Source organism: Triturus cristatus, chromosome 4_1, assembly GCF_964204655.1.
Source record: "Triturus cristatus chromosome 4_1, aTriCri1.1, whole genome shotgun sequence".
Lineage (NCBI taxonomy): Eukaryota > Metazoa > Chordata > Amphibia > Caudata > Salamandridae > Triturus > Triturus cristatus.
In genome coordinates, this window is record NC_140585.1 from 1,251,683,471 (window position 1) to 1,251,692,901 (window position 9,431).

Sequence of the window (9,431 nt, forward strand, 5' to 3'; positions counted from 1 at the left end):
AAGTTAGTTGGCCCACAGAAGCCACCAAAGATGCGTCTCCTGCCTGAAATGCATGTGAGTTGCCCATGGCCTACCCCCCGTGTGCTGCGTTCTCCACGCTCGCTTCCACTCCACATTAGCATTCTATGCCGCCTACCACCATAGTTGCCTGGAACATTAGAGAAATGCATATGTCAGCGCACAGATACAAAACATACGCTTACATAAAATGCCATGCTGCCCTCAAAGCACTACTGCAGGAAACACACTTGGCTCAACCGTAGATTCGTAAACCTTACCGTAGGGAGAGGGGCCACGTATTGGCCACGGGCTATTCCTCCTATGCTAGAGGTGCCCTCATTTGGATTCGCCCGGGTACTCCATACAAGCCTAAGAGACAGAAAAAGAAGTTTATAGACGCTATGTGCTATCACAGGGCAAACTAATTGGGAGGCAGATTATTCTAGGGTCCATCTACGCCCCAAACACTGATCAGGTAGCATTCTGGCAGACACTTTTGAGTATATTATCCCGCTGGTGTGACTTCCCCTGGTTGTTGGCAGGAGATTTCAACGCAGTGCTAGACACAAGCTTAGACAGGTCCTTCCCACCACTACAGCTCGCTGCACCCACATCTAACACCAAGGCCTTAGGGTAATGGATGTCCCACTGGGGTCTTTTTGACATATGAAGGGCAATGCACCCACAGGAGTGCTTATACTTGCACTATTCTCACACACACAGACTGCATGTGCGCATTGATTGGTTTGTAGGAAGTGCGGCACTTCTTGCTGAGCGCGCCCGAGCAGAGTACTTAGGCCGCACGCACTCGGATCACAATCCTCACATAATACAGATGCTCGACGAACAAGGTGCACAGGTCACCAGCACATGACGGCTACAGCTTGCGGCACTGGAGGGTTCCCCCTTCAGGGCTTCATTAGCCACTACTCTTGAAAATTATTATGAAACAAATGTGAATTCGGTCCCTGATGCGAGTGTTGTGTGGGACGCGAGCAAAGCGGTGGTCCGGGGTCAATGCATGGGGCTTAGCTGGAGCATGCACCGACAATTAGAACAAGAAGCAATATGCATTGAGGACGCACTCATCCAATTAAAGTCAGATGTAGCAAACGCAACTGGTACCCAGCGCGCGCTAGATAAGCTGAAGCATGACCATGTCAAAGTCATGGAAAGGCTGCGGTGCATAAATTATGCCGCACATGCAGCGCGCACCCATGCAGCAGCAGATAGATCAGGTAGGCTGCTAGCGAGACTGATCAGACAGGAACATTCACACCTTCCGGTTCTTGCGCTGCGATCAGCGTCCGGGCACCTATTGACTCGCCAGCATGACATACATCGTGAGTTCAAAACCCACTATGCCAAACTGTATTAATCGGTCCTCCAGGTGGCGCCCTCAGGCCTAAACTCTAATTTACTCCCGCTGCAGCTGCCTCCAGTATCTGCAGAACAGAGGGCAGACCTAGAGGCACCGATCACACTCTTGGAGGTACATATTGATTTAGATAAGATCTTTCACTGAAGCCCCTTCGCTAGTGATTGGGCCAGAACCCTGTGGAAAAATTGCTTATGGAGATACAGGCACATGCTTCAATGTAGAATGCCGAGCCTCATTTCACTGCGGAAAAGCGCAAGCAGATATCCTAATACAACTGGTATGGTGGCTGGTTTCTACACATTTTTTGTGTATGAAATGGCCTTTTAATGCAGTATGTATGTATGTATGTATTTATTTCTTGTTAAGCGCAGCTGTCACCCAAAGGGTATCCTGGCGCTGACGCAGTGATGTTAGAATAGTGAGGGATGATCATTAAATGAGACTTTTACATAAAGGAGTCTGCATCACCTCCCTTTGTTCAGTCTACGGACATTTCACCAAGCTTGGGATACTCCAGACTGTGTTTAAAGGGGCTGCCCATGCTTGGCACACAACAGGTTGGGGCTGTCAATGATTTGCACATGCGGACTCAGATGTTTTAATAATTTTCCCATTACATAGAGCATAATGTAATGTTATTTCTTTTTACAGCCTTACATCCTCAGATTGCAAACTATCTCAGAAAGCCTCATTCTGCTATACTCCGAAAACCCTCCTTGAAAAATTGACCTAGAATTACAACTCAAGAGAGAATCCTTTCCTCAGACTTACCCTCTTCTACTGTTAGTCCTCTGCAGGCCACCTCTTTCTGAGTGTAGTCTTCTCATAGTCGCATGCCTGTCGGCCTTAATCTCTGGTATTGTATTTCTGCAAATGACTCACACTTTATTGCATATATCATAACCTGTCCTATTAAAACCCTATCCCTGCAACCTAGCAATGCCCAATCTTCTTGAGCTAATCTATGCATCTCACCAACCACTTGCATGAACCCACATAGCCCTCACTAATGATAACATCTTAATACTGTTAATTTAATCTACTACAAAGAATGCATGGAATAGTTTCCTGAAACCACATGACTAATCCCAATAACCAATAACTAACAATAACCAATAGCCAGTAGATGAACAACTAACCTGCGTTTCAGAGTAGTTTGCTGTTGCCGTAAAGTGCTTCAATGACTCGTCAGGGGTAGTAAGCGCTATATAAATGTGTTCCCATTACATATACATTACATAACAAATGGAACACAGTGTTCTGATACCAACAATGGTAGAACTGCCCAGTTCCAGTTATAGGGAGTAAGCCAGAATTTAATGTTCCCTTCTTTTAAATCTCCATTGAAATACAATAATGTTGCTGGAACCCTCTATACAAGACACCTCACTTGTGTTTATTTATAGGCACAGAATAGATCTATTTATTAGAATTCTTTCAATAATATACTACAAAAGGTTATTCAGCTTGGAATGCAACTATACCAGCAAAATCAGTATGGGGAACAAAAGTTGACCCTAGGATCAAATACTTTGCTTGCAACATGTTATTTTCCAGAACACTTTTGTTTCCTTTCAATGATACAGTTTAACAGATAACTTGTGCAGGTTTTGCATGCATTGATGAATAGCTATTACCTTTGATACCAAAAACCTTTCAATGTATTACAACTTGATGGATGTTTCTGGATGGGGTCGTGGTCAAGATGGCAGCCGAAGCAGACGCTCGATAATCTGCTCCGTGTCGGGCCCGCTCATCATCTTGTTTTAAAGGTGCAAATGGCCCGCTGGTGGTGCCGCAAATGTAATGAGGCACCCCAGCAATGCACCGGATTAAATAATTTGCCCGACCGGCCTCTGTAAGGGTCCAGGAGACCGGAGCGCACCTAGTGGTACAGTACTTACACGAATTGGGTACAGGCCGACACCTAGTCAAATGGTTTGCGGAATCACTGCGAGCACACACAGCGCCACAATTTAACTCGTTGCGGGCTCACTTGGAGGCAGATCTGCAGCGCCCCTGCACCGAGCGTGAATAGTTGGCTATCCTAGAGGGTCCCACCCGGATCCCCCACAACGCAAGATTCTGGCTCATCCAGTACTTTATAGTATGTCCTGATGGCAGCTTGCTCTAGGGATTGGGCCTAAAGGGGCATATGGGGTCGAGGGGCACACCTTATGGGGAGAGACAGACCACCACTCACTCGGTGTCTCAGTCGGAAGCCCTGCCCCCGAGCGGGCCGCTTCCCTTTATTGGTTCCCCACAGGCTACGCCTGGCCTGCGGATGTAGGGGTGTGTGTTCAGTGTGGACACAGACAACTAGACCGTAATCATTACATCCCTACCAAACTCCGGGGTTTCTTTTCTTCCCACCACAAACGGCATTGCAGAACGTGCATGAAGAACGTAATATGCATAACAATTAATTTACACAGTCTTTGGATACTTGCTTTTCCCATGATGTCGGCGGTTGGGTTTTAGAAGGCATACAAAGTCTCTCAGTCTTTAGTTGGGCTGGGGATTCGGCCTCAACCCATACCTCACCGAGCGGGTCCCCCGCTCGGACTTGAGACCCGAGGGCTACCAGTGGCTGCAGCGGGCGTTGGTGAAGCCGCAGCCTCTCCTCGGGTGGCTGTCGTATCTTCCTCGGCGGTCGTCTCTTCGCTTTCAAGAGCGTTCTCATCTTGGAGCAGATCTTCCTCAGTGTCACCTCCACCCTCCACCGATGGGACTGCCCTGAACCAGGAAGCATTCCTCGTCACTGTCTCCCCTCCCCTCCTGGCGGTGACCATAGTTCCTTTTGTGGTTTCGACGGTCCAGAGACCGGGCTCGAACCGGGTTTGAAACTTGCCCCCTGGTCGTCTATTTCTTAGAATCACCTGCATTCCAGGTGGGGGTATCTTTGATGCGGCCCTCCGGTGGTAACTAGCCCATCGATTGCCTTGTTCACGTCTCGCTTGGGTCCCTTCCGGGTCAGCGGGCACAGGTGTCCATTCTGGACTGCTGGGAAGGAGATCCCTCCTGTTTCCTTGGAACATGAGACTCCACGGGCTCCGTTGGGTGGTGCAATGTGGAGTGCTCCTATACTCCCTCAGAAATTCATGGAGTCGATGCTCCGGGTCAGCCTGCTCCACCAGGGCTATGCGGAATGCCTTATTTAGTGTACGCATAAAACGTTCCACATCGCCATTGGCTTGGGGCCATTGGGGTGTGATGCGTCTGTGTCGAATCCCTCTTTGGCTGAGGTAGGTGGCAAATTCAGCGCCCTGAAACGGCGGTCCATTATCGCTGCGGAGTTCCTTGGGATAGCCAAACATGGAGAATATCTTCTCAAGGGCGGGCCCCACCTGTCCAAAGGCCGTGGACGGTACTTTCTCTACCACGGGGTATTTGGAGTGTGCATCCACCATGACTAGAGTGTGCGCCCCCCCCCCCCGGGGAAGCTCCCAAAGTCCACGCTTACTCTCTCCCAGGGTGTTAAGCAGGCATCCTCCGTAATGACGGGCTGGGGTCGGTCCGGTTCACCAGTGAGTTGGCAGGCTAGGCAGCCCCCGACATGTTCCTCCACCATCCGTTCCAGATCAGGGAACCACATCTTCTCTCGGATTCTGGACTTCATTTTGGTGGTCCCTTGGTGTCCCCCGTGGGCCAGTTTGATCGCCCGCTATCTCAGGGCCGACGGGATGACCAGCCGCGGGCCTCGTAATAGGATGCCGTCTTATGTGGCACTTAGATCGTGCCGGATGAGCCACATCTGAGTAAGTGCTTCTTTGTCTTCTTGCGTCCACGAGTTTGCCTGGTGTAGGTATCCAGCCCACGATCCTTCTCGAACCGCTTTCAAAGTTTTCACGTACACCGAGTCCGTCTCCGCCCCCTCCTTGATGTCATCCAGCGTCATGTTTTGGGGGCATGCAGTGAGGGCAACCCACTGGGCAAACTCATCGCACTCTTCATCCATCCCCTACTGGTCTGGGCTCGGTGGATGGCGGGACAGAAAGTCCGCTGGGTTCTTGGCTCCTGGCCGATAGACTACTTCCATCTCATACGGCTGTAGCTGAACCGCCCATCTCTCTATCCGCGGGGGCGGATGGGGCGAGGTTCCCTTGAATAGGGGCACCAGTGGCTGATGGTCGGTGACCATTACAAAAGGATGCCCTCGTAGGTATAGATGAAAATGGCTGCAGGCCCATTTAATGGTGAGCGCCTCACGTTTGATTTGGGCGTACCTCGCCTCGGTTGGGGTGAGGGCTCTGCTGGCAAAGCTTAAGGCTGTCCACTGGCCCGGCCCTTGCTCTTGGGTCAGTACCGCACCCAGCCCCACTGGGCTAGCATCGACTAGTACTTCTGTCCGTTTTTTAGGGTCGAAATAAGCCAGCGTGGCCTTCTCCAGCAGTGCCGTCTTGATCCCTTGGAATGCCTCCTCCTCTTTCGATCCCCATTTCCACGGGGTGTCTGTTCTCGTTAGGGCGCTCCACGTGGCCAAACCCGGAATGAACCGGCCACAATAGGTGGTCATGCCAAGAAAACTCCTGACCTCCGTTGGTGATGTCGGGGCACGGGCGTCCTTGATGGCTATGGATTTTCGGGGGTCCACCTGAATCCCTTCCTGACTGAAAACGTAGCCGAAGAACTCGATTTTTGGCACCATGAGCACTCAATCTCCGGAGTGTGTCTCGCAAGTGTTTGTGATGTCCGGCCGCCGTTGCCGAGTGAATGAGGATGTCATCGCTGACATTGATGACTCCCGGTAACCCGGACAACAGCTCCCTGATGATATTTTCAAACACCTCGGCTGCCGAGGAGATGCCGAAGTTGAGTCTTTTGTACTGCCGGAGCCCTAGGTGGGTGCTGAAGGTGGTTATGAATCTGCTGTCCTCGGCCAGGGGCAGCTGGTGATAGCCCGCGTTCAAATCGATCTTTGAAAACCACCGTGATCCGTTTACAACGGCAATGATGTCGTCCATCGTTGGGGTCAGGTGACGTTCCCTCTTGATGGCTTGGTTTGGCAACCTCATCTCGATACACAACCTAATGGCTCCAGGTTGGCGAGGTTTTTCTACAATCACCATGGGGGATACCCAGGGGGTGGGTCCCGAGACTTTTTCGATGACCCCCAGGCTTTCCAGGTTCTCCAGTTCCTTTTCTACCAGAGGCCTCAAATGAAATGGAATCCTGCGATGCCTCAACGCAGTTGGCTTAACCGTCTTGTCAATGTGCAATCGTATTGGGTCACACTTTATGCACCCCAGGCCCTTGAAGAGTTCCGGAAACTGTGCCAACAGTTCATCCACCTGGTGTGTTCGGACCCGATGTGCAAAGGCTATCAGCTTTAGATCCTCTGTCGTGTGACTACTCAGCAGTGTTTCTGCCTCCCTGTCGATGATGTGGACTGTTGCTGTTACCTCGACCTCATCAGCTTTGATAGGCACTATCATCTTTCCCTTCAGCGGGAGTGGGGTGTGGGCCCCATACGCAAAAATCCTTGTCCTGGAAGGTATTACCTGTGGCCTGGGTCGTAGTTGATTGAATTTCTGCAGTCCCATTACATTCACGGTGGCCCCGGTGTCAATTATGGCCTTTACCTCATTTCCCCCCAGTTGGACGATGCACGTGGGTTGTGGTCGCCTCCTGCGTTTCAGTTCCCGCGTGAAAGAGATGATGTGTACTTCTTCGTCTTCGGAGTCGGAGTATTCGTCCACAGTTGGTAGATATCTTCCTTGAGGGGCCTGGGCTCCTTCCGAGGGTGTCGGGTCGTCTAGAGATAGTTGCCGCACTGCTTTCGGCAGTGACTTGAACTTTTTTGGCCCTTTTGTGTAGTTGCGCCGTCGGCAGACGGACGCAAAATGATTTGGGATCCCACAGTTCGTGCACGTTTTTCCTTGTGCAGGGCAGTCTTTGGCGGCATGCGGTTCATATCCGCAGTATCCGCATTTTGTCCGGGAACCTTCCTTCCGGGTGTCCTTGTGGTGTCTGTTTGTTGGCTTCGTCATCACCGCATCCACTTTTTCCACCTTGATGTTGTCGCTTTTCCCTGAATATTTGTTCAGGGCTTGATCCATGGCGGTGGCCCTCACCGCTGACAGGTCGTGCGACCGAGCTAAAATTAGTATGTCTTCAAGCGAGATGCCTGGCTTTCTCAAGATCAAACCCCTTAGCGTCTTGTCCCTACACCGTTGAATTATCTGCCTTCGTATAGCTTTGGGTTGGTCTTCGTTGGTGCATGTGCTTGCGAGTTCCCTCACTCGAGCGTAGAAACGGTCCATGGACTCTCCTTCCCGCTGCCTTGCCTGCCCCAGCTTGAATACCTCGAAGTCCAAGTTCAACTGTGGATCAAAATAACCGTTGATGGCCCGGACAGCCGCGTCATAGTCTTCCACCGTACCAGTGTTAGGTAGATGCTTGAATAATTTGAAGATTTCATCACCTGCGTAGTGGAGTAGCAAAGATCGCTTTATCGCCCCATCCGTTTCCCTGGACGCCACAAAATAGTTTTCTAGACGCTCCAGCCAGATCTTCCACCTTGGTGACGCAATTGATGGATCTTCGACCTCACTGAAGGGTGGCAGAACTCCAGACGCAGCATGCTGGTACGGAATGCGTGCAGGTGCCGCAGGTTCGTCGTCGACCATGGCTTGGCTGTCCCTGAGTTACTCCGATGCCTTCTTTTTGTGTCTCTTGGGGTCGTTATCAAGGTTGCTGTACCTCTTCCACTTAACTCCCTGCTCCTCTGTGACCTGAGGTTGGAGTCGCTCTGCTCCTTCTTATTGCACTGTGGAGTGCGTGAGCCCCTTTTGCACTTGCTTGTGCTTGCCTGTGATATCTCTTGCTTTTTGGTGGCTGTGGGCAAGTTCATGAGGTGGCAGCGACTTTTGTTGGCCAATGCGTGTTTGTGGCCCCTCTGGAGATGCTTGCAGGCTCCTTGCAGCCGTGGGGGGGGGGGAGGGGTCGCCGGTGTCGCGCGCTGCTTCCTTTTCCTTTTCCGCGCCTCCCCTGCCTCGTGGTGGTACCGGGCCTCCGCCGGTTTGTTTTGTCACGCTGCTCGCGTGTGGTGGGGTGGGGTGGGCCGCTCGTTACTGCGCATGCGCGCAGGACTTCCTTGTGTGTGGGCTTCGCTCCGCACAGCAGCTCCGCTTCCCCGCGCTTTGCTCTTACTTCCTCGCTCCGGCCTCGCATGCGGTTTCGGGCCACTTTGCTGCTTACCGGGGTCAGGCCGTGCGATCCTTCGTCCCGCTCGCCTCTCGACGGGGTTCCGAGGCGGGGGGTGACCGGCACCGCCCAGCGCTCCTCAGTTCGCCGTTGTCGGGTAAGTGGGCATGGGACCGGATCCCATCCTCGTCGCCAGTGTCCTGATGGCAGCTTGCTCTAGGGATTGGGCCTAAAGGGGCATATGGGGTCGAGGGGCACACCTTATGGGGAGAGACAGACCACCACTCACTCGGTGTCTCAGTCGGAAGCCCTGCCCCCGAGCGGGCCGCTTCCCTTTATTGGTTCCCCACAGGCCACGTCTGGCCTGCGGATGTAGGGGTGTGTGTTCAGTGTGGACACAGACAACTAGACCGTAATCATTACATAGTACACAGAGCCTGTTTAACACCAGCCAAAATTAATAAAAAATTGCGCTGATGCCAGATTCCCACGGGGCTGGCCTGCTTCGTATGGCCTAGTCCTGCCCGGACATACAGCAGTACTTGAGAGCGATCACCACGACTCTAGCGCAGTGCACGGAGCGAACACTGAGTTGGACCCGGGAGGTGTGCATACTGGGATTATACCGCAGAACTGACAAACACAAAGTGACATCACGTTATATAGATTTAGGCCTCATAGTAGCCAAGCGAGTGATCATGCAACACTGGAAGTTGCCTGACCCCCCTGCGGAGAGGGCCTGGTTCCAGTCGCTGCTCTGCTGGGCACAGGCTGAGAGCATAGCACTGCGTCGAGAAGACGCGATAGGGAGTTCGTAAGCAGCCACTTGCGGGGTGCTGGGATGCGATTCTGGCGGATTTTCGCACTATATGGCAGAACCAGACTGACGGGCCCACCCACTCAC